At 35.3% G+C, this 26,884-nt stretch overlaps 1 pseudogene across 1 annotated transcript; it reads right to left on the bottom strand.

The window, feature by feature from the left end:
* Positions 1-759: 759 nt before the first annotated feature.
* Positions 760-26,884, bottom strand: LOC308640685 (ATP-dependent RNA helicase DHX15-like; annotated as a pseudogene). The gene is made up of 6 exons (XR_014024367.1): positions 26,814-26,884; positions 20,536-20,971; positions 16,438-16,631; positions 3,175-3,334; positions 1,640-1,859; positions 760-861 (listed from the first exon to the last, which is right to left on the bottom strand). The product of XR_014024367.1 is annotated as an ATP-dependent RNA helicase DHX15-like (transcript).

The following is a 26,884-nucleotide window of genomic DNA, read 5'->3' as shown; positions in this document are numbered from 1 at the left end:
AATACATATAGCATCCACATCAAGAGACCGTGCTCTAAAGAAAGGAAATTAAGGCCAACAAATTATAAATTACAAATGATCAAGACAAACCAGAAGAAATCCAAAGATTAAAAAAAATTACTCAACATTCATAGCTCTTAACAATGACATCTGCTCAAAAATTATCAACCAAATATCCCTGTAGAATGTGAACATAAATGAGAATTCACATTTACTGCAGAGATGTTGTTGCTTAGCACACCTTTGGTATCGAGACAAATGGCAGCAATTTTTCTTAACAATGTTTAGGCTGTCATTATCATATCATAGGCATCATACTATAAACTATTCCTGTGGAAAAGTGACCCTTAAACCAAAAGGACATAAAATTGGCCCCAGGAGTTTACAGAAGATGCAGATTCCTACATTTCATCCCCAAACTTCATCTGTTAGAGCAAGTTTGGAAAAGAGACAAGAATTTGCTTTGTTTTAAAAGAATTGTTTTCCAGAAGCGGGCAATCTACCACACCTGAGGAAAAAAAAAGTTCCAGAAGAGAAGTCAGATCTTTTGGGATGCCAAAACACATTAAGTTTTTCATTCATCTAAGATCTCAGTTGTCAGGTTCTTTTATCAGAGATAACCTTTTAAAAATGTAAAAGAAATTCTTAACCAGTGGGCATGCAAATACAAAAACAGGATGTGGGTCAGTAAGTGTTAACTATTTAAACTTAGACACAATTAAAATTTAGTCTCTCCTCATACTAGCCACCTTGCAATGCTCAAAAGCCCTGTTTCTTGGTGGCGATCACAGTGAAAAGTGCAAATATAGAATCTTTCCAGCAGTGCAAAAAGTTCTGTTGGACCTGCTCTAGACCCTGACACTAAGACATGAAGGAAAGTCAGCACCACCAGCATGCTTCTTAGAGGCAGGCTCTCAGGATCCACTAAGACCCACTGAATCAGAATCTCCAAGTTGTCTAAGTGATTTGCATGTACATTAAAGAGCACATACTAGAAAATTCTAGTGCATTCTAGAAAATAAACAAAACTCAACAAAAAACTTTAAGACCCATTTACAAAAACATTTTTTAAAATTGCTTTATCCAAATAGTTTTTCCTGAACTTCTTTAGCCACTTGAGAACGTCAGAACACATGTCTAAAAACACCCTATTGGAAGAATTTAGAACACAAGACACTGAGATTTGTATATCAAAATGCGGTAAATTCTAAAGAAGACATGCTATCCTCCCAATTCTCAAAGAGTACATGGAAGATGAAACACAAAATAAGGTTTTTTGATGATTGATTGGCACTTAAGTCTACACACAAGCTAAATAACTGATGAAGACTGCCTGAAATCATATCAGCTGTGACGCAAATTCATGTCCCAGTTTGCTGGCCTTTCCAAAGTGAAGATAAAATTTGCTAAATCTTGGAATTCTAAAATCATTTAACACTCAGGATAATTAACCCTAACACAAAAGTATTAGTGGTTTAAAAAGTATTCCTAAGAGTAGAAAGAAAAACGGTTACAAATTTTATATATCAATATGAAGGAAAAAAATGTCACAATAAGGAAACTATGGCTAATATATGCCAAATTGTTTAAAGTTGCCATTTAACAGAAATGATAGGCCAAAGGCTAATAATAATGGTACCTCTTGACCAGTTAAAAAAAAGTAGAAGATCTCCCTCCTCCTCTTCACACATATGTATCTGGATCACTGTTCGAATTGCTGCTTCAAGATAATCTCTCTCTGGTTCTAGAGTATAAAAGATCTCAACAGGATGCGTGCGGCCAGGAATAGTTAAGAGAGGACAGTTATCAAAGTAAATCTGGAATTTTCCCGCATCTAGAGTAGCATTCATAACTATAACCTGAAAGAAAACAGTAAATTACTTGAGTCACCTTTAACTTCTTTCATGGCCTCAAAGAAAAAAAAACAGAAAAGTACTGATTTACTGTTCTATATACAGTTATAAAGAAAACTATAAAGATCTTTAAATAAACCACTTTAAAAATGAAATACAGAAAGACTGAGGTACAGTAAAAGCTTTTTATTCAAAGATATTTAGAAATATCTATTTAAGTAAGTAAATTACAATTACCTTGAAACATACCAAATGAAAGTTTGTGAAAGAACTAATGGAGAACCACATTAATGTCATGATTATTGCTACATTTATTCAAACAAACATGTTTCCACATGAAAGAAAAAGAAAAAATGCAATATTAACTAGTGGACCAGGTGTAAATTTTCTCACTTCTTCCAAATAATCTTTAATACACACATCTTTAAAAAAAATCCTAAAATAAGCAAGGATCTTCTATACTTGTACAAAGGCAGAGCAAAAAAAAAAAAGTCTTTTCAGGTACAGAACTTCATGATTATGCGGTCACAGCCCCATACAAATCATATATCATATAAACTAATAAAATTTTACTGTAAGTCTCCCTCATACATCATTCCACTAGAATTCTTAATTCTTATTTTAAATGAGATTTCTCCACTGAAACCCTGACAGCTCATCCATAATTTTTAACAGTGATAGTACTTATATGGTGCTTGTACAGCACACATACTAACAAGGAATGATGAGATGATGAGTTTTAAGTTTCAAAGTATGGTACACGCACACAAGAAAGCAAAAGGGGGAACTTCCTAAACTATGGGTCAAAAATGTAAAAAAAATATATATATATAAACTATTAAGACAGTTTTAAGACCTTAATCAACATAATAACACTGGCCAAGGTACAAGTGGTAAAGAAGGGGTTAAAAAAAAAACAAAAAAAAACCCCAAGAATTCTGAGGAGTTGATCGTCCTGGATGTTTATGTTGGAAGACAGACATAAATCTGAGGGATAAAAACTGATCCTTTAAGGAGATGTCTGCACTTAATGATGAATAGAGTGACTAGTATGATCAAAAAAACAAAACAAAATGTTAGAATATGAAGAATCAGATGGGTTAGAAAAGAGAGATTTGGTTTAAAAATACATTACTAAAAAGTAGGAGAAATATAAGTGAAGTTTAAAATGAAGCCACATCAAAGTAAAAACATAGGCAGTACTTGGACACTACTTTTAGAAGTTGTTTTTTAAAAAAGCTGATTAATGATCAGGATATTTCCCACTTTAATACATGCATACACACAAAATGAACTAAATGGGTAAAGAAAACTACTTCACCTTTAAGTCTGATCTCTGTCTTACAACTTCTTTTAAAACACCCATGAGAATACCTATAGCCAGCGTTCTTTCATGAGCCTCATCAAGAATTATCACACCGTAACGTTCCAGGAGGGGATCGTTCATGGCTTCACGAAGTAACATCCCATCAGTCATATACCTATATTCACAAAGAACATGTTGGTCAAGGTTCATTTTAAAAGAAAACTTGAAAACAGAGAGATGAAACAAAGACATTTGGTAAATGAAAACTAAACTTCTTCAACCAGGTACACTGATGCACACCTATAATCCCAGTGACTTGGGAGTCTGAGGCAGGAAGATCTCAAGTTCAAAACCAGTCTCAGCAACTTAGCAAGAACCTGTCTCAAAAAAACGAAAAAGGTGTAGCTTGGTGATAAAGCATCCCTAGATTCAACCCCCAGCATGGGTAGGGACAAGGGAAGACAGGACTTTCCCCCAAAAAATGTTATTTTTTCAAGATTAATTACAAAATTAAGCTTCAAGAGAATGTCTTAAGAGCACACACCAAACAAGCTATACATCATAAAATCTTCTCAAATACTGCAATGTACTGAAAAAAAAAAATATTGCTGATTATGGAAGGCAATGACCACACACGCTTCACACAAATGCCAAATTGGACACTTAGATATAAATGAATTTCTTAAAAATAATCTTAGACGTAAATATTCATCCTGCAAAATAAAACCAATAAACCATTTTCAGCTGCTTTAAGACATCACACCACTAAAATGTTACCACATGCAAATGCACATTTCAAAAAAGTAAAGCCCTAACAATTCTTAACAAAGCTCACAGGCTCAGGTTCTTGGTTGAAAGGGGCTCACAGAGAATACGTCTAACATTTTCCCACCTGAAAAAACACCTTAATGAAGCATAAAAAGAAATCATTCATAAAGGTTTTAGGACTGAGGGGCAGCAACAGCACTGTGGAAATGCTGGTACGTAAGTGGAATATAAAAGGCAAACAACATAAGAATGATTAATGAACCAAAGAGAGGGAAACCAGGATTAGGAATGGCTCAAAAGAAGGCAGTTAATATGGAATCTAAGCATCATAGGAAAAGCACCATGTAGATTAAGTATCAGCCATTCATTCCCAGTCCATTCCACTCTGCTAACACTCATACAAAACAATTATATCCTTGGTTTGGCCCATGGACAAAACACAATACGCCTTTAAATGCTGAATTCACTGTTCATTCAGTAAATAAAAGCCCATGATTTTATTTACAGATTTAAAAGCAGTAGAAATTATCTGAAATCATCATTTATGATTTCATCCTCTGGCTCTTTTTTCATGATTAGTCTAACCTAATCTTTCATGAACCAACTTGATATTTTTAGCTAATGCCATCTGCTGGAGCAGTAAGTTCAGCAAACTGGCAGGCAGTGTACAAGAGAAGTGAATCCCTCTCTTTACTTCACTAAAACTTAACTCTAAATTTAACCAATTTTTGGGCAAACAAGTCCATTTCGTCCCAATTGTATAGTTCCTATCTTCTACTTTGGTGGTGTTATTTTTTAAAAACCAACAACCTGGACTAGGTAACATATTACCTACAAGATTATTTTATTAAGATTGTGAAAGAAAAAACACTGCCAATTAAAATATGACTCAATGCCTTAAAGTTAGTCCAACACAGTGCATGAGTCAGCTACACTATGGCCTCTAGATCCTTTGGAATTTCTTTGATCTATTTGAGGACATTTGGCAGTTTGTGCCTTTGGATGTATTACTGACACAAGGTGGGCAATCCTCTTGCACATTATCTCAATGGCAAAACACAATCCATTTGTGGGTAACTTCCTTAGTTTCAACAGAACTAATTTGTGGCTTTAAAGAATAAATGTTTGCATTCGAGCAAATACTATTTTGCCCAAATACTAGAAAATTTATATCCTATCACTGTTTCTCAACTTTCCAGATACTCAATAGCTAGCTATTCATTCAACAGAGACTCCTAGGGTAACATTTTTTGAAGGCATTTTAATTAGCTAATTCAGTATGTGTAGTCCCAATAACTAACAATACTCAAATGAAGCGATAACATATACAGCCAGATCAAGTGCAAGCATTCACAAGCAATGGGAACCACCAAAGTGCCACCAATTATAATGATCCCACATAAGATATGCATCAATTTGGACTTTAAAAATGGGGGAGGGGGAAATCACAAAACTAATAATACAACTTGAACTTGAAAATTTCTTAAAACTCTTTAAAAAACCACTCTATTTTGATCTTTTTTCCTCTGCCCATTTCTCAAGCGTTAGGCAACCACAACATGGAGATACACAGAAGCATAGCCATTCTTCTGCATTTTTCCTAAGAGGAAATGAATATCACAAATCAGTTAATGGAACTATTATTTGTCATGCTTTAATCAACAACCATGTTTATTATAAGTACTAAATTAAATGGCCAACCACATTCAAACCCTGTCTTTCAGATTCCGGAGAAAATTCCTAATGTTTCCTCAATGTTAATTTGATTAATCACCCAGTGATACAAACCATGAGATGCTGCAGTTAAATATCTCCTACATCACAAAATATGTGAAGTTTACTAACAAGTGAAGCTTGTTGTATGAACAACAGATTTTACAAAAAATGGCAGTTCTAAGGTTGGAAGGTCAAGAGAGTCAAATGTGCTCTTCTTTTCCAATGAAAACACCTGAATAATAGCAGTTAACTTTTCCAGAGTCTCAAAACCAGTTAAATAGCTTATTAAAACTAGTTTATATGTTATATTGATTCCCAATCTTAGGTGTACTATGATAGCACACGCCTACACTAGCACACTTGTCCTAAAAACTACTATAAAGGAACACACCTACATGTATGTATATCAACAAAAAGGTACCTATAGAAAGATATGACCAAGTTCTAACCTCTGGTACCTAGGAATGTGACCTTATTAAAAATCAGAAATTTTGCAGATGTAGTTAAGTTAAAATCTTCCCATGAGATCGCAAACATTTATGGTGCTCTCTAAACCCAATCACACATATCCTTAATGAAGAAATGAGAGGGAAATTTGAGACACAAAGAGTAGCCAGGTGAAGATGGAGAAAGAGACTGGAGATACATAAGGCAAGGAATAACAAGGACTGCTAATTGTCATCAGAAGCTAGGAAGAATCATGAAATGAAAGGCTCTTCTCTCAGGATCTCCAGAAGGAACCAACTCTGTCAATGCAATGCTTCTGAATCCCTGGTCTCTAGAATTTAAAGAATAAATTTGTTAATTTAAGACTAAAGCAAGAAAAAAAAGAGTACTTGATCATTTGCTATACTGCTAAATTTAAGAAACCCTTTGAGAGAGAGAGAGAGAGAGAGAGAGAGAGAGAGAGAGAGAGAGATCAATCCACCTGACACATAACACATAAAAGACATAACAAGGAAGATATTGGTGGTCCTAAAAGCCACAGACCATTTCCCTTTACCTTAGTCAAGTTTTACTACCTTTCTTACTAGTAATAAATATTTACCCAGGCTAAAAGATGAGTCATAATTCTAAAGTTTTAAAAATGGATAAGTAAACAAAAATGCTATAAGACAACCAAACTTGAAATGATCTATTCACGTAAAGACATACAAATTATCTGCAACTTATTAGAAACAGAAAACTTGTGCCTCACCAGAATTACTTAATCAAAAATTTTGAAGGTGAGGCATAGCAATCTGTGTTTTAACAGAACTGTTAAATTCTATACACTAGACTTAAGTCTTAAACTCTTGCTAAAGTTTAAGACTTAGTCTAAATTAATAAAGTTAAACAAGAGGCAGATTAAACAAATAGATACCTAATGTAGCATCAGACTCCCTTGAATTAACTCATAATTCAGATATTCAAGCACTGTTTAATTACCGAAATAAACCCAAAACTCAAAGTGCTGATAGCACCATCCTAGCTTAACAGTATTACAATCACTACATGCAGAAAGAGTAACTGCAAGCTAACCAATTCTGATCCAGCCAGATGACATCACCAATTCTGAACAAAGCATAGTAATGCATTATATCCTTCACATATATTATTTATAATTTTGTACTCACATATTTTTAAATTTTTGAAACATCCCATTCCTTTGGCTTAAGGAAAAATCACAAACTAAGAAAAACATTCATATTTTTCTAAATGAAAATCAAACAAGGGCTGGGGATATAGCTCAGTTGGTAGAGTGCTTGCCTAGCATGCACAAGACCCTGGGTTCAATCCCCAGCACTACAAAAAAAAAAGAAAGAAAGAAAGAAAGAAAACCAAACAAGTCATTTAAAAATTTAATAATAAACAATATATATAAAGTATTCCTCACTTTAGTGTCAATGACTAAATGTTGCAACTATGAGTGGAAAAAAATTAACTACACAGGGAAGTAAGGCCCAATAGCTCAATGTTATGTTATTTGGTATAGGTGGCAAAAGGAGTGGTAAGAGAAATTACCCTAAACCTTATGAATTCCTCCCCAACCAAATCCAGATTGGGCAAAGATGCTTAAAATAAAAACACAAAAGTAGAATATAAGAATCAAATAACTTAAAACAAGCTTGGGCAGGTTATGTTGTAAAGCCTGGGACATCATATAAAGTGGTAAGTTCAGTACTTGATCAAAATCAAAAGTTTTTTCATTACCTGTAAGAAATAAATGGCAACCTGGTCAAAAATTGCAATTTATATCCAAAATGCTATTTTGTTAAGAGCTTCTACAAATCAGTAAGAACCAACCACAGAAAGATAAGTAAAGAAACCAAACAAATACCAAATTTTATCAATTGTGTGATACTGTATGTTGTCAATTTTCTGAAATTTGATATGCATTTCAAAATACCACCTTATAAACTGCTGCCAACCAGATAGCAATCCTTCTCAACAAATGAAAAAAAGCATCAGTCTCAGATCCCAAAAATATACAAATGGCTAATACATACCTATAAGATGCTCAATTTCATACAAAAGAAATGCAAATTAAAACTATAAGGAGACTACATTTTTCACTTACAAGATTGACTAAAGATAAATTTTACTAAGCTGTATCAGGAAAGGCAAAGAAACAGACACTCATCTGCTCATTCCTTACTGGTGGGAGTAGATAAAATTTTCATGAAGGGCAATCTGGCAAAGGCTGATAAAATTCAAGCAAAACCTTTGATCCAACCAATTTCACTGAGGGAATTCATTTCACATATGCCAATGTGTAAAAACTGTGCATACAAAGTTCTAAGAGGGTGCTGAGGACACCAACTGTTTCTAATAGCAAAAATTGCAAAATATTAACCAATCAGATTAGTCAAACTAGAAGACAATAAAAAATGCCAAGCAACCATTAATAAAAAACAGTGAAACAACTTGATATTACTGTTCTAGAAGAATCGAACAGCACAAAAACAAAAAATCTGTTCTGAAAATCCTAGTCAGTGCTCTTCCCATACTGTCAAGAGTTTGGTTGCCTTTCAAGTATAGACTATACTCTGGTATAACTAACTATGCAGATAACTCAAAATTGTATCTAAAGATCTAAAACATGCATCCACATCACCCAAAGAAATTCTTGGATGACTTCAAAGGTTGGCCATTTTCTTACTGATTTGTAGGAGCTCTTAACAAAATCAGCACTTTGAATACTAAATGCAATTTTTGACCAGTTTCTCATTTGTTTCTTGGCCATATTGTTTCGGATAATGAAACTTGCATTTCTATCAACTACTGAACTTACCACTTTTATGACAAATTACAAATTATTACATTTGACATGAAATGATAGCCTCTAAGCACAGAAAAGAGAAATTCTACATATGAACCTTAAGTATTGCATACTTTAGAAAAAATGAAAAAGATGAGCCTCTCACACACACACACAAACTATCAAATGTGCAAGACAATTCTTAAAGATTGCAAGGGGTCTAGAATTCTAAAATTTCAAAACTGAATTCTCTCTCCTATTCCAGAAAAGCAACACTTATGTATTTTTTTAAGTATTCCGAGTTAAAATCCACCTTAAGAACCAGATTTTTTTTTCTTTTTTGAGACAGGATCTCACTAGGTTGCTGAGCGCCTTGCTAAAGGAACTAATTTTTTTTTTCAGCAAAATTGAATTCTAAACAAAGGGCCCACACTCAACAAAATGATGTTGACCCAATATTAATAAACTGATGTATAGATAATTTTTATATTAAAATAAAAATAAACATTTAAGGTATATATAAATTTTCTATCTGCCACTGAGTTTTTAGATTAACACACTACATTATAGTTAACTTGAATATGTATCATAAGACAGAATGGTTACAGTCAGGCCCCAAGGCCCCAATTTAGGATGGTTTGACTTTATAATAACAGGCTTACTGGAATGTAAATTAATGATATAAAAGATAAACTTTGATCCATGTGAACATAGCAGTTTATGAAAAGAAATTTTGTTTTTGAATATTAAAATCTCCTGATTAATAGCCTAACCAAGGTATAGACATTCAGACAAGGCACATTTATTTTATGTGTATGTGTATATATATCACAACCAATTAAAAAAAATCAAACCACTTCTTTGGATATAAATATGTCAATGAAGACTCAATGTATTTAACACCATATTTCTGGTGAAAAATAAATATTCTCATCATAATGATTCAAATCATAATTCATACCACTGTTTTCCATAATCAACATAAGGACACCATAGTAACTACTAGTTCAAAGTGACTCAGCATTTCAACAGGACCCATACATTTCTATGGATGTTTTACATAGGCTCAAGTTCAATTTGACATTCTCAGCAACAATATTACACAGTAGGAGCAACACCATTCACCATAACCACAAAAGCACCATAATACTGATTACGGTAAAAACTACTGTATGTAAATGATCACAAGAAAGATGTGGTATTTTGAACACCTTGGAATCTCTTGTTTTACTGTTCTAAATACAATAAACTAGACAAAAAGAATATATCAAATACCCTTTGCAACATGTATGGATTCATTCTTAGCTAAAATGTTTAAGACACCAGAATTTAAACCTCTGTTATGGCCAACAGCTAAAATATATTTAGTTATGTTTCAGAGCCAGATACCAAATCAAGCAAAAAAAAAAAAAAAAAAGTAAGAAAAAAGCATAAAAAAATCAATGATAAAAAGTAAAGCAACTAAATTTTTTCCCAACATTCATTTCCAACTCTTCAAACTTTCACAAGTGTTGAAGGAAATGCCTTCACCTTCTCCACAGCACTTACAGAAAGCTGAGATGAATGTATCAATTCTGTTCAATATTTTCTAAGATGTCACACTGTGCAAAGAAAGCCTTCTAGGGGCTGGGGATGTGGCTCAAGCAGTAGCATGCTCGCCTGGCATGCGTGCGGCCCAGGTTCGATCCTCAGCACCACATACCAACAAAGATGTTGTGACCGCTAAAAAAATAAATAAATAAATATTTAAAAAAAAAAAGCCTTCTAAAATTAATCCCTTACAAGTGTATAAGTTTATACACAAAAGAATAGAAAATCAAGTTATCATCTGATGAATTAACAAAAGCCAAAAAATTTTTACTTCTAGGGTAATAACTTTCTTGTTTCTGTTTAAGAACTGCTTAAAGTGGTAACCAACCACTTTGATTTTTTACTCCCATAATGTAATTGCTATACTTGAATGAGAACAATGTCTACCCACATAACAGATGTTCAATAAATTAGTTTGTAACTTGTCTTTAAATTACCACACCTGTTTTCACTTCTGACCTCAAGCCCTAGAAGAATATATGGCTTCATTCATTCAACAATGTCAAGTTTGAATTCAATTAACCCTTCTCAATTACAATTCAATCACTGTGTTAAAAGGAACTTCATTAAACTGCTTTTATAAGTTCCTTTCTTGTTTTTATTAGCTAATTAATAAGAACCAATAATTTCTCAAGCTGGAAATCTCCACTACCAGCAGCAATGCTGGGTGAAACACTGCTTGAGTATCAGAAAATTATTCTTAAGGGTTACATACAAATTAACATGAATCTCAGAACAACCCCATAAGGTAGTTATTATAATTTCCATCCTCTGAAAAAGCAGTAAGTACAGGAAGGTTAATTAACAGTCAAAATCATACTGCTAAGTGGCAGAGCTAGGACACAACTTAGGTACTGTGACCCCAGAGGCAGTGTTCTGGGATCTACTTACTTTCAGTTCTCATTTCAAATCATCTATTTTTAAATGAGGGTGCCTGTTGAACAACCACTCTGAAATTCTGTAGTAGTCCTTAAACAGAACTGCTTCAGTTTATTGTTTCCTGGGGCACAAAAAGAATCTGCCAGGGACATGAAAGAATCTGCTATGGCCATGCCTTACAATGACAGTGCCCACCTTAAAGGTTAATGCACCCTCCAGCTCCTTACTGTAGTAGTGTTTTTATTAAGCTTGTGTTTGTTAAAATACTCTTGGTATTCTCTTCCATCTTATTGCCTACAAAGATTATTTTATTTAGATTAAAAACAAATTCTACATGTTTATGATCCAAATTGTATGGAAACACATTCTTTAGCTGGTCTGTTCAAAACTTATCTCACTCAAGCTTTCCAAGGGACGGTTTATCACACCCTGAAATCCCAGACTGTTCATCTCTCTAGTCATTCAATTACATTTCAACCATATCTTCTTGTCTTTACCTTTTCTTGCCTTTTTAGCAGTTTGCCCTGAAGTTACACACCAGATAAACATCTCAAGGTGGTACACAGTCTTACAGAGCTAACACACATGTTCTCTAAAAGCTGCTCTGGTTCATAAACTTTATCTCAGATGGGGTCCTTGGTGTTGTAAAATTCCAAATTTCAAATGAATCTGACACCCCAAATGGAAAAACTTAGGGAGGGAAAGGCAAATTATATATACTATACCCCATCTTCACAAAAGAAATTTTAACAAAGTCAGAGAAAATGTCTTTTCATGAATCATCTATCCATTTGTCATGACTATGCTGCTTAAGTCATCCAAATTCTACAACATAGTGACAAAATTTCAAACTCCTGTTATGACTTTAACTTCCTCAGATTAAAAGGGAACAAAGGTTCTATTTGTTGTGTGCATGGCAAGTACACAGATACAGACACAAACCCCATTCCCTGTGTTTATGGTTTAATGAAGCAAGAAAGACCAAAAAGGCTATCTTCAATCATCTATACATGGTACACAAACTAGTCCTTTAACATCTTAAAATTGATCTGATATGAAAAGGTTGACTTAGACAAATCAGTTGGATATTTTACGAATATACAGTAGGTATAGGACTGTAGGACCTTCTCAAGTAAAAGGTCATGATTTTTTCCATTCAGAAAACAAAGTTTAAAAAACAACAACAAAAAAACCCACTGTTACATCTGATTGGAACACACTCACCCTGCACCCCAATCCCTGTTCTGGCTGGTACTACTTTTGTTTTAGGCCTTGATTTAAATACACACTTCTCTTTTCCAAATTGAATTGAATCCTCAAAGCATACTTCCATATATTCTATTTTGGACTCTATCTCAATTGAAAATTTTATATTTATACTTGATTTGCTTTATGGGGACAAGAACCAGATTTCTTTTTTGTTACTATACCTAGCACTGCTCAACCTACACAAAGTACTCAATTAAATGACTGAATGACTAAGCATTACATGGTACATGGTACATAAGTGGATTGCCTTGATATCAAAACACCTCAGTAATTTTGCAGCTTTGGAATAAAACAAAAGGCATATCCCCTAAAATAACAATGAAACTGGCTACCAAATTAACAACCAAATATTGTGTTTCTTCACAGGCACAAAATTATCAAGCCACTGTCTTCCCTAAAAATTAATCGGCTCAGTGGTAGAGCAATGCCCGGCATGCTCAAGGCTCTGGGGTTCAATCTCCAGCACCACAAAAGAACAAACAAAAAACTCATCTGCCTCAAAAAAAGTGATTAATTTCTTAAATCATGTACAACTGCAAATGCTGGGGATATAGCTCAGTAGGTAAGGTGCTTGCCTTGCATACACGAGGCACTGGGTTCAATCCCCAGCACAATAAATAAATAAATGAATGAATGAATGAATGAATAAATAAATAGATCCTGTAGAACTCCAACTACAAAATGCTTCCTAAAATCCACAGCAGAAGTGCTAGATGCCATCGATACCTTCTCCTTTCCATGAGAATGAATTAAGATTTTTACTGACCAGTCACAAACATGGCATGGCATCATTGTGTTTTGCTATCTGGTCTTCTCTTCTTTAGAGCCATCTCAATCGGGCTGCCCCCCCCCCACAAATTTCTAACTAAGACAGCAACAGGAAAATAAATATGTTGCATAAGTTTAAGAAGTAAAGGATGGGAACAAGCAAATACCTAACAGAACACAAAAACCATTTAGCAACTTGTCCACTGGGACTGAGTAGCTACTAACGACTTCAAAACCAGAGTACGCACTAACTTACATGAGATCTGATCCTCTGAAAACAGCACAATATTAGACTCATCATCTATCCATATGTATCTCAAACCATGAAGAAACTACCTTGGACTCTGTGTACAATTAAAAAATACACCAATGTGGCTATTCTCAAAAAAACTCTTAAATTCTGAGTCCTTCAAGCAGAATCTTCAGAGAATATTTTGATGAATGCATTCTTCCTACCCAATTAACTATATAACTGATTTCAGTCAGTTACAACTTTAGATGTTTATAACATGTGGGTTCTTAATGGGTTGACATGTGACTATGAAATACACCAAGGGAATCATAAACCACTGTTCTTAATGAAGTATTCTTATTAGTCAAAACTGACATTAGTCCTCTTCATATTAAATAAGAATTACACTGGAAATTTTAACGTTTCCTTTTAAAGCAATTTAAAATAATGTATACCCTTTTACTAATATAGTGTCACTTAAAAACAACACTGGTTACTCCCTACCTTAAGGAGGAACATTAATAAATTTACCCTGTCTGGAATAAATTTTCTTGAAGAGGTTTACTTATAGATAATCTTTGGGAACTGCTCCACAAGAAAACATCACAATGCTAAACATATGTTAAGTTACTTATGTATATTTATATTGTCACTCCCTACTAAAAACTTAAAATCTTGCACAAGCGTACTCCCTACTAGACAGACACACAAACACATACACACCTCTAATACTGGTAACTTTCTCACATTTGATTTCTAAATTCCAATCTTAACTGTAACTTGCCCAAATATGATAGAGCGAATCAAATGTCAGAAAGGTATGCCTACTAAAGACAAGTAAAATTTTACTCTATTTTTTTCAAGTCCTAGACATTATCTGTACTTTACAGTAGTATCAAATGAGCTATGATTTCACATAATTATTGTCAATTACAATGTAATTTCAAACAACCAATAAATAATGTGATCACTAAGTTTATTTAGTTAAGATTAAGATTTAAACAAAAAAAAAAACCCTTATAAATCAAAGTTAAGGAGACCAAAGCATTTTAAAGCTCAATTGCTCTTAAAAATGAAATTGTATATCAAATTCTACTGAAACAAAATATATATTTCAAAAGACTAGAGGAAAACTGGACACAAAACATGAAGTGATTGAATATTTTGTTTGAAGGGATTTTTTAAAGTTGTGACAGTTATATTTTAAGAAAATGAGACACCGAAAATATTTTAAGATGAAATCATGATACCTAAACTCTGTTTCAAAATAATATGAGACAGGGAAAATACTGGGATATAGGTGAAACAAGGTTGAAGATGCATAATAAACACAGGGAGTTCACTAAACTAGTATACTTCTGCAGACATTTTAAAATACCTATAAAATATAAAATTTTAAAAAAAGAGACAAGAATCCCATTTATTTCCTAATCCTATAGATGGATACAGATAGATCCATCAACAAAGACTCATGTCACTGACCACGTAACATTTTGTTCCAACATGTCTTTTTTTAAAACTTTGGGAAATTGCATTTTTTTTTTTTAGAAAGAGAGGGAGAGAGAGAGAATTTTAATATTTATTTTTTAGTTATTGGCGGACACAACATCTTTGTATGTGGTGCTGAGGATCGAACCCGGGGCGCACGCATGCCAGGCGAGCGCACTACCGCTTGAGCCACATCCCCAGCCCGGGAAATTGCATTGTGACACAGGTTTTTTGTTATGTTTACAGTACTGGGGATTGAACTCAGGGCCTTGTACATGCTAGACAAGTGCTCTACCCCTGAGCTAGATCCCCTAGCCCTGTGAGAAATAGCATTCAAATGACACAGAAGTTAGTATGAAAACTTCCTCCGGAATTTATCCAGACCTTAAGCACTATTTCATGGATGAACTTCACAGTACAGGCAAATACCATGACCATGACAGCCTTGAACTTGCAATCTCAGCCTCCAGAGTAGCTGGGATTACAGGCATTTGCCACTGTGCCCATCAAGAAATAAGCTTTTTAAATAACTTAAATGTCATATAAATGCAGATAAACAAAAGCAATAAGGAAAAAAAATGAGATTTTTAAAGAAATGACTATCCGGAAATATATACCACTTGTGCAGAATGCAACTATATAAAATGAAGAAAACATTTTTGTCAAGTTAAAACATTCAAAAAGACCAGTATGACCACATGTACCACAGCTATTAAAAGGAACCAACACACCTTCAGGTGCCCTGAGTACATTACATAACAAGATTTGGCCTTTTAGTTCATTATGTATACATATCAAGATCTGCAAAATTAACATTAAAAGTCCCTTGCCTACAATTAAATCATATCCCATCTTACACATCATTCTTTCTAACATTAGCTGTCCTTCTACAAAGATAAATCCATTTTTTTTTTCTTTTTGGCAAGACTGGGGGTTGAACTTGCGCCCTCATGCAAGCACTCTACCTTTGCTACATCCCCAGACCACTAAGATATATCTTACTTTTCTATTTCTATCATATTTAAATGATATTTCAGAGCATGTCTACTAAAACTACACATTTTATAGGAACATTTTCACTTAAGATACAACCTCAAGCAACTAAAACCTGATCTGCCAACTTCAATTTCTACTAAAAAGCAACATATATTATAACCAAGAAAAAGAATCCACATTAAAATGTCACCTGAAAAGTCAAAGGTGGCCTACTTCGAACTATTCAAATTTTAAATTTTTATAACTTGAGTGTCCACTTGCAAAATTCTTAACAAGTGGCAGAAAAGCTACAATTAGAAAAAGCATCCATTTTTAAAGATAAAATACTTACTTAAGGATGTTTTTTGCGCTACTGCAGTCTTCAAATCGAATGGAATAACCAACTTCCTGGCCCAACATCACATCCATCTCATCAGCAACTCTCTGAGCCACGCTCATTGCAGCCACTCTCCTGGGTTGGGTACAGGCAACTCCTCTCTTGGGTCCCGGTAATGATCGCATATACTCCACACACCACTGTGGAATCTATCAAATAATTTCACATTTAAATTAATTCTATTCTGCCGCATATCAACTATGTTTAATATAAAGCACTTTTATCTCATTCCAATAATTTAAAATAAAATTCAATTAGGCAAGTGACAGAGAATTATTTATAACAAAAACTTAACGTATCATAACTCCTTTAACATATATAATTTAGATAGAAAAATATCCAAAAAGAGGTCATGTGTAACAAGGATGTGATGTGATTACATTCTGTGCACTAGGTCCACATAAGCTTTGCTTGGTATGCTCACCAGTGTTTAAGTGGTCCCATCATTAACTATTTGTCTACCCAATGAAAAAAATCCTACTTGAAACAAATTCTACTTAATAACAAAAATGTTAATTTCCAATAAGTACAGCATCAAAATTCATACAATGAGTTACAATATGCAGATACAAGTAGAAAATATTCCCTTGTTGCACAAGTATCTTTTAATTCAATTCAAATTCTGTAAGCCAGCAGAAGCCAAATCCTAGCACCTACTAGTACTCCAATCCATCTTTCAGGAATGTTATGCACAGTGGCAACACTTTAGGTACCATCTTGAAAGTAATTACCAGTCTCAAATTCAATATGGCTTACAGCAATAGCGCTTCGCTGAGTAAGGTCAATCAAGGGAAAAGGGGAAAGAGAAAATCTCAACCACAAGATGGTTGTCAGGATGACAGCATATTTCCTTCCTAATTATCCACACACTCATAGATTCTCTCATTTTATGGTTCTTCTCGACTGACTTAACTGTAAAAGAACCATGGGAAAAAAGCAAATGACCATCCCATAAAACTGGAATCTACTGCTACAAGGACATGATTTGTCTTCACCAAAGCTTCCAAAAGCCTATCAGGTGCTAATGCTATAGAAAAAACAAGGGGTTTTTGGGTACACCATGTGTACAATGACATCTGATAACTAGTATTGATTATTGCATTATTATTACATTTTAGTTAGGTTACTTTTTAATTTGGAAATAACTTGTAACTGGAGAAACAAATGAAAGATGATTATGTTGCTTCTCAGAGAACATAATAATATTTTTACATGGTTTTAAATGAACAAAATACTTCACTAAAATAGCAGAGTCTTCCTGGTATTGCAAATCAACAGACCCATGTTAAGTGGTCTTCTTATGAGGTTTTAATTATCTACCCTCATTTTACCAATCCTCAAAAAGTACTGACTTACAAATTAAAAATACTTAAAATTAATTCGTAATTCTTAAGGCAAGATTATTCACATTTTTAAAAATTTCACTCCAGTGAAATTGATAATTTAAAAATATATAGTTTTGGTTAATTTAGCAGTTCTCTTTTAGAACTCCTTATACTGTTAAAATAAATGAGGATACCAAACAATTAATACGTTTATTGTATTTGGAAGTTAAAACTGAAAAGCAGCTAAATTGTTTACTAATTACTAGTAACAACCTATCTTCTATTTTTAAAATGTATATTTTTCAAATAAAATAATACTTGGCTAGTAGAGCACATTTTATTATTTTTACATATCTCTCATGTCTAGCTTATTGGGAGAAACCTCAATTCTGTCTCTACATTCAGTATGCTGCAATATTTTGTTTTGTATGAAAAATACTAAGAAATTCTTGGACCCTGGAAAGGGTTTCAGAGATTTTTAAGGGTTCCCAAAACAGTTTATGATAAGGCATCTACTCAAACTTTCTAAGGAAATATAATTTGGAAGGGATGCATATCCTGAAAGATGTGGGCGACTGGTCTGCTCAAAGTAGGCATCTGCTCTGCTCTTCCTTCCTCCACTTGAGGCTATTTTCCCAAAACATAATCCTTGTTTTATATATTGTCCTGAGTAGCCTTTTCTATTCTCTTAAATTCCAACATTGCCTGCAACAGAACAAAGTCAATCCTATAACTCTAGCTCCTACCCCCAAACCTGGTAGTCACATCTCCTTCTGAATAATGAATATTTTATTGGTATCTCAAATTCATCAAGTTCAAAGCAAAACCATTTCTCACCTTCCTTCAAGTTCTTTTAATTCTTCCCATGTCCCCTATTCAGTGGCAGTAAAAAACAGACTCCATTCTTTGTTCCTCATTCCCACTAACCTTGCACACAAAGTCAAAACTTGTTAGGATCTCCTATATGGTCTTTCATGACTGAACATTTTTAATAAAAATTTGTGTCACTCCCCTCCAATTAAAAACTCTGATGGCTTCCTTACCTATGGCAAGAGGTAGTAAGGCTCAACCTAGGGCTCCAGTCTCACCTACCCCACCAACCCTTCACACTAGTCAAAGTGTGCAGTGTTCCCTTCTCTAAACTTGTACCCTCACTCATGTTTTTCCTGACTGAACTAGCTTTAATTTCTCAAATATAGGCATACTATGTGCACACCAAGCACAATGCAAAATGTCTTTTCTATGGCTCTTTCAAAAGTTAAAGTCATTATTTCAAATTATGTTTGATTTCATTTTCTGATAGGCAGGGATAACCAAAACAACTGCTAAGTACTCTTTATTAGGTTTGTGTCCAAGTTTGATAACTATACTAAAAAGCATCTGGATGAAATTTACTGATTTAACTTTCTAGTTTCCCTTTCACATCCCCAAAATTCCCTGCAGTCTTCAATATTCACATAAAGTAACCCCTGAAAGCATGTGTAATCCAAATCATCACGAGCCTCTTGTGCCTTGAATCGATTAAATTATCCATACTAACTACTAATAAAAACTCCTCTGAACCACATCAGACCACAGAACAGCAGTATGAAATAAATATAACTGGCTATTGAAAAGGGACAAAACTGTTAATGCTGAACTTACCTAAATCCAGAAACTATTTAACCCAGAGCAGCCCACTAAACTAGAGTTCTCTCATTAATCTAAGCCGCATTCTGGTCCTCCATAAAATGTGATTACTTTCCCTGCAGAGTTGTATATAAACTTAAAATGATATAATACATGTAAAGTACACAATGCCTGATTAATTAACAGGTGTGTTAATATTCTGCAAACCAGTAAAACAGTTGATATAATTATTTAAAATACTCTGACAATGCTCCATTTTGTCCTATTGTATTAGATGTAAAACATCTATAAAAAATATAGTATGTAGCATTTAATTAGTATAGTGATATAATTAATTAGTATTACATTATTTCCAATGTATCTGAATGCACATGTGTCCATTTCATTGAAATATTTGCAAATTTAAAAACATGGGACTTAATGAAATAGATTAGCATAATTAAGAGTTATAGACTTGCACGTTTCTAAAACTTTTTAAATTTTGTTTAATTAAAAAAAAAGGCTACAGTTTCTTTTCCTAACATCAGCACTAAGTTTTCCTTCACTTGAAAATAGTTCTCACTAAAGTTCAGTCTTCAATAAAAGCTTTTCTATTTTGGTTGCTGTAGTAGTTTTCGAAAAGCCTCCATGAAATACTCAAATTGACTTGCAGTCCATATAACTTCAAAAAAGATAGTTAACCTCACTCAGGGAAACACACATACAAATTAAAAATTACCCCAGGTTTATTTTTTTCACCTATTAGATCTGTAAAAACTCCAATCCAGTGATACTCCCAAACATGCTCTCACACTTGCTTATGGAAAGGTAAACTGACAGGTTACTTATGAAGGGAAGGCAATTTGGCTACATGTATTTTAACTGCAAATGATATCCAAGTTTCCATTTCTACAAACATACCTGCCCATGTGAAGCCTACATATCTATTAACAGAAGCCCAGTAAATAATGACTCATCCATGTTTGAAAAATATCCTAGATGTCTTATTAGTTCTGGCATGAGGTAGGGATGACTACATATGCCTTCTACTTTGTGAAAGAATAGGTAATATTCAGTTCCAAACAACTATAATAAAAAGAAAAAAGAAAAAGTAACTCACCTGTGTTGTCTTACCAGACCCAGTCTCGCCAACCAGCACAAATGACTGATGTCTAACCAGGATATCTGTAAACCTATCCTTGTATTCCCAAACCGGGAGCTGAGGTCGTTTCTTTAGAATATCATAGTATCGAGGTGTATGGGGTAAATTGGTGAATGGATTAATGCACTGTGGAAGTGATGTGTGTCCTGCATGTCCAGTGTGTGTTGAATGAGCAGAATGTGTCGAATGTGTTGAATGAGCCGAGTGGGTTGAATGAGCTGAGTGGGAAGCTTTCAAAGGTGGTAATCCAGCACTGATAAGCATAGCATTGGTTGAAGCTCGCAACTCCTTCTCCTTTTCTTTTTCCCTCTCCCGCTCTCGATCTCCTCTATCACGTTCTCTGTCACGATCTTTAGACCGATCTTCACGATCCTGGTCTCGATCTCGTTCTTTCCTAAGAACAAAAATTTTAGAATTCAGATTCTAAATTTTAAGCATAATGTTCGAGGCAATATTACAGTCATAAGAGCACAAATGTTCACTAACCTAATGAAAAAATTAATGTAAAATTTCAATGAATTACATAACTATTAGAAATAACAATCAAGAATTTTCCACACTCCACCATAAACTTTTTCCTTCCTTGATGATGCCTCAAAGTATCTTACTACAAACTTCAACATAAGGTTAAGACATCCTAAGGAAAAAAAAAAAAAAAAAACTTCCTATTTCCACAACAGAAGTCAGAGACTGCAGCTGGAGTGGGGAAGACAGAAATAAATTGGGCAAAAAAAGACAGCCCCACAATCTTTCCTAGATTCTCCTTCAAGCTGCACTTTGCTTTAAGTTCTAATGCTAAATGAAAAGAACACAGTACAATGTTACACACAGTATCACAAGTAATACAAATATGAATTAGAGGATTATCTGCAAGTTTGCTTTCTTAATTATACTTTCCAGTACTTCCTCAATTTTATTCAGTAAGTGTATACTGCTTTACAAGAAAAACGAAAATTCTAAAACACTTTTATTCCTTTGCTTTCAGTGTCTACTCTTGCATTTAGCCTTTGGGGATAGTAAAACACTGGAAGTAAAAGGTAAATCCGCATATACTGGCCAACCATAAATGAAATAAAGCAGAATTAAAACTAGCTTCATCATTTTACCGCTGTTTAAAAAATGCTAAAATTATGCAGGCAGCCACTTTATTAAACTTAGGCCAGTTTTAAGTAGTCAATTATGATATCTACTTCTAGTTACTAGATTGTCCCAATACGATGATAACCTTAACTAATCTAGGTGAGGAAACCTGACAAGCAGCAAGACAAAGGGCTGTATCTGGTGGCCTCTGAGGGCCTGGTGACAGAAATAAAATAATCTTTCCTTGCTCATTTTACTAATCCACTTTATTTCAGACAAACTCCTATAGCAAAGAAGGAGTTTGTAGCAAAGAAACTTGCCACGAGGTGTTGGGACCCAGATTAAAAATAATGAGGACCAACAGGAAGCTAAATGTGTCATTGCTCCTTATTCACAATACACAAATGAGTACAAGTTTCCTGTGCTGTAAGTATCAGTAGCAGAGAAAGAGCAGTCATTCTCCATAATGGTACATCAATGGGGCAATAGTAAATTCTTGACCGACCAAAGATAAAATACTAATAAACCCAGCACTGAGTCAGAATGGTCCATCTACAGAAATGGTAGGCTGACCAATCAAATCGGATCCTTTCCTTCTAAAAATATGCCATTCTATTCCATTAAAAAAAAAGACTTAAGGGGGAAAATCCTTGTTTTAAACAGGTGATTTTTTTCCTTCTTCCATTTCAATGTCCACATGCTACAGAATTATAGGGTATACAAGCTAGAAAGTTTTACTCAAAACCAAAAGAAAATGTGAAAAATGACTAACCATAAAATGAAGTCTCACAATTCAAAATTTTAGAGTCCTGACCTATCTTTGAAATATGCTATCAACTACCTGCTTTCTTTCCCTCCTTCTACCTTATCATAGTGCTCAACATATTTAATAAGCATTCATATTAGCCCAAAATGTGGATGGGGAATAGTTTACAATTGGGCAAGCAGAAATATGCTCACCAAGTGAGAAGCACTATAGTCACAAATAATTCAGAGTAGCCATCTGAAAGATAATGGTACACATAACTAGAGTGAACTCTTTAAGAACATCTGGTCTAAATGAAAAGGATTGTTTCTAATACTCATACCATCATGGGGAGAAAAGAAGGACCGAGAAAAGAAAATGTTTAATAAATTCCTCTTGTACTTCTCACATAATATCAGATACTTAAGATATGGACCAAAAATTCAATAGTTACAAAACTGGGGGGAAGAGGGATTATGGAAGAAGTAAACTATGTATTACATACTCGTGTAGTCCTGTGCCAACAAAGATTGGTTTTCAGAGACCAACTTCATCCATAGCTTCATTAAAAAAAAAAAAAAAAAAAAAAACTCTACAACACAGGAAGCAAATATCAAATACATTCTGAAGACACAAGATTAGGAGCTGACCAAGAAATGAAGGCAATCATAGTATAGAAAGAAAAGGAGTATAACCACAGGTAAGGTGTAAGCCTCAATTTATTAATTTGCATAGTGAAAAGTATTAGTAAGATTAAAGTAAGAAAGTAACAGAGAAGACTTTATAGGGTCATGGAAAAAAGGAAAGAGGCAGATGTAGAAAACAATTCAATCACCTAGAAATACTGCCTTATGGTTCAAGCTATCTATCTTCAATAGGATAGGAAGAATAAAAATTAAGTCTGTTAAGTGGGAACTTAAACCCTCTGCTTCATAAATATGTATAGGCTTGTACTTATGCATATTTTCTTCTTTAAATATGTATTTTTGTCAAGCACAAAAATTGTATGATTCTATACAATTTTTCAGCTCAATTCTGGCTCAGCACTTAAGGTAGCTATATAACAGTATTTCTTTTCTCATCTCAAAACACAGCTATTAATGCCTTGTGAGGTATTGAAAAGATTAAATGAATTAACACGAGAAAGTGTTGTCTAACTCTGAAAATGCCCAGTAAATGTTGGTTATTATTAAAGTTTTTTTTTTTTTTAAAGTTAGAATTACCATGTTAAAGCCAGGCATGGAGGGACATGCCTGTAATCCCAGTGACTCAGGAGGCTAAGCCAGGAGGATCACAAGTTCAAAGCCAGCCTCTGCAACTTAGCAAAACCCTATCTCAAAATAAAAAATAAAAAGGGCTGGGGAAGTGGCCCAGTGGTTAAGCAGCCCTGGGTTCAATCCCTGGTATGGTGGGGGGTGGGGGGGATTTAAAATTCACGAGGGATAATAGGTATTAAAATGCTGCAAATGAAGATATAAGCTGGTCATCAAAATCAGAATATTTTGAACACACACAGTTTTTCTGGCAATCTTATTTCCACAAGCTTCCAATCCCATGAGTGTGCAAATATGTATACATAAGGATGTTCATGATACTTTTAACCTATAAAATGACAACTGGGAAACCACCTAAACAGCAAGGAACAGGATACTGGGTAAGTTATGATATACCTTTACAAGTGGAGTACTACACAGCCAATGAAAAGGATAGTTACTGACATCTGAGCAAAACTAAAAGCACACAATAGAGATTCTACTGATATTCATATTATACTTCATAGTCATGAGTAAAAATGCCAAGACTGTCCAAAATTGTTCATCACAAAATGTTTTTCGAAGATTTCCAGGAATTTGCCTTTTCTGTTTTGTTTCTGCAACTTTCTTCACCTATCATATAGGACTGTCATAAAAATGTGTTTATACATGTAAAAAGTCTGGAAGTGTCACGTGTACATTATGTGCTCTATTTGTATTATATCAATGTATATAATAAACAACCAATGTATCGATCAGGAAATATCGAAAAGCCAACATCTAGTGTGTTTTCCACACTTCATAGAGGTTTGTTTTGTTGTTAGTAACATTATATTGAAGACTCTATAGGGTCATGGAATAAAGGAAAGAGGCAGAATACGTAAGAGACCTATAACTTCTCCACCTGCTCCCAAACAAAAACATGCCAGGAGTAAATAAACCCTTATATAGTATACGAGCAAGAACATGGATGGAATCTCCCACTAAATAAATGACCCTCCCTTTTTAGTACTAGAGAAATGGGACAATCATGTTTAACAAAAGAGTTCACAAAAGTGATATGCCTGTGCTCTCAAACAAATACGCCTCCTAACTATCAGCACTAAAACACAACGACAACAACAACAACAACAAAAAAAACACTACAGGTTTGTTGGTCATTCAACAAGTTACTTAAAATTATCAAATGGGGGAAATTTGATATTTCACGCCTTGAGCCATAACAAACTTCAGAAGTCCACTGCTAAAGAAAACTAGCCCTGTGAGAAATAGCACTCAAATGACACAGAAGTTAGTTTGAAAACTTCCTCCAGAATTTATCCAGACCTTAAGCACTATTTCATGGATGAACTCCACAATACAGGCAAATCTCAAATATTATGGGGAATCAGAGACCCAAAAAATCCACTTAGGATATCTGTTTTGGAGCATTCACCTAAGTGTATCATGAGACTATTAATCCCAAGGAAAGCCCTTTTAAATGGTGCACATACACAATAAACCTGATGAGTCAATTCTCCAGTATACTTTGATCCAACCTGACCTCTTACTGGAGATATTAGCTGCATCTTAGCCAACGACAAGCAATTTTATTTTTACTTGAAAGGAAATCAAGAACCAAGTGTTCCCTGCTTTACCAACCTATTATAAATGTCACTAAAACAAGCTGTAATGATTCTAAGTACAGTATCAGACTGTGTGTCAGAGAGTGGAAATTCAAAAAGCAGCATTCCAGATTCCACTATAAAACTGTTAACTTGCACAATCCACTTAACTCCACCCCGTCTGCATTTCTCATTTCTTGAGTCTCCATTTCTCATTTCTTGAATGGAGTTGATTATACTCTTTTGAAAGTTGTTTCCAACTCTAAGGGTCTGTGACAGAGCTTAAACGTGCTCATGTTTTTTGAGGGAGCAGTCTAAGATGCTATGTTATTATGTTATTGTATGATTACTATACCTAATATCATAATTTCTAAAAAACCTACAAAAATAAAACAGCATAAATATTTCTGTATTTACAATTAAATATACGTTAGGCATCAAAAAGTACATCCCATTCTGATTTATACTCCACCTTGACAGTAAAGATTACGTGGAAAACTGATGAAATTATGCAAGGTATTTGGACATTCGAACTTTTGTTTGAGGTTTTTCTTTTTGCCTATTACCCAGAGAATTCTGCTCTTCAAGAGTGAAAACACACACTGACTGGACCAGAAAATGACTGTGATACAATTCCTCAAGTTAATTGCTAAATTCCTCGGTACCTTTAGAGAATGGCTAAGGAAAAGGAATCCGGAACCCTAAGAATCTTGTATTTCTCAACCTCCACATGGCGATATTTTGCCATGAGCATGAAAACCACTTCTTGAGTAAGTCTCCGTATTTCAAAAGCTCCTTCAAATAAAAACTTAGGGGGGAAAAGTATGCCTGCCAACTCCTAGCCCTAGCACCGTCTTCACCAAAGCAGGAAATAAAGGAGATGGCGGGAGAGTGGGCGGCAGACGGAAGTTTGCCTGCCGTCTACTCCGAAGTGTTTGAATGGACGGAGGAACGCGCTCTCCCGCCACGCTGCGCCCCTAGGCTCCGGGACGCGGCCCCCGGCCCACCAGGCAGCCTTCCGGTGCCTTCCTCCCGCAGGCCTCCGCTCCCCCTGCCCCCGGACTCCGCGCTCAACTCCCGCCACCCCCGCTGCAGCCCACACGAGAACCCACGCGCTCCCCGCCCTCGCGGCCCGGCGCCGTCCCCTTCCCAGGCCCTCTCCCGGCCCTCGGCCCGGAACCCGGTGCCCTTGGGCGCGAACGCTCGCCGCGCCCTCCCCCACCCTCGCCAGGCCTCAGTCGGGAACCGAAGCCACGAGGTCCGCGCTCCGCTCCCGCTCCGTCCAAAGTGGCTCTGGCAGGCTGGGCCTGGCGGAGGCGGCGCCCTGGTGGCCGCCACAGGCCTCTCCACCTCCCGACCCGGCCCCGCCAACATCCGCGGCGCCCTTGCCGGGCCGAACCGGCGCCGCTCCGCCCGGACGGCCGCTGAACGGAGCCCCAAAGAAAACAAAGGCTCGGGCTCCGCGACCTGCTCTGCCACGCGGCCCGCGGCCCGCTCCCCGCCCGGACCCCAACAAAGCCCGAGCCGCTGCCTCGCGCCCCAGGCCTGGCTTACCCATCGGTCCCCGCACGCTTCTTGCCGGAGGGGTAATCCTCCCCCAGGTCCAACCGGTGCCGCTTGGACAT

This window comes from Spermophilus citellus (assembly GCF_964194105.1).
Source record: "Spermophilus citellus genome assembly, contig: SCAFFOLD_102, whole genome shotgun sequence".
NCBI lineage: Eukaryota > Metazoa > Chordata > Mammalia > Rodentia > Sciuridae > Spermophilus > Spermophilus citellus.
Note: the sequence above shows the minus strand (reverse complement) of the source record. Positions and strands in the feature narration are given on the sequence as shown.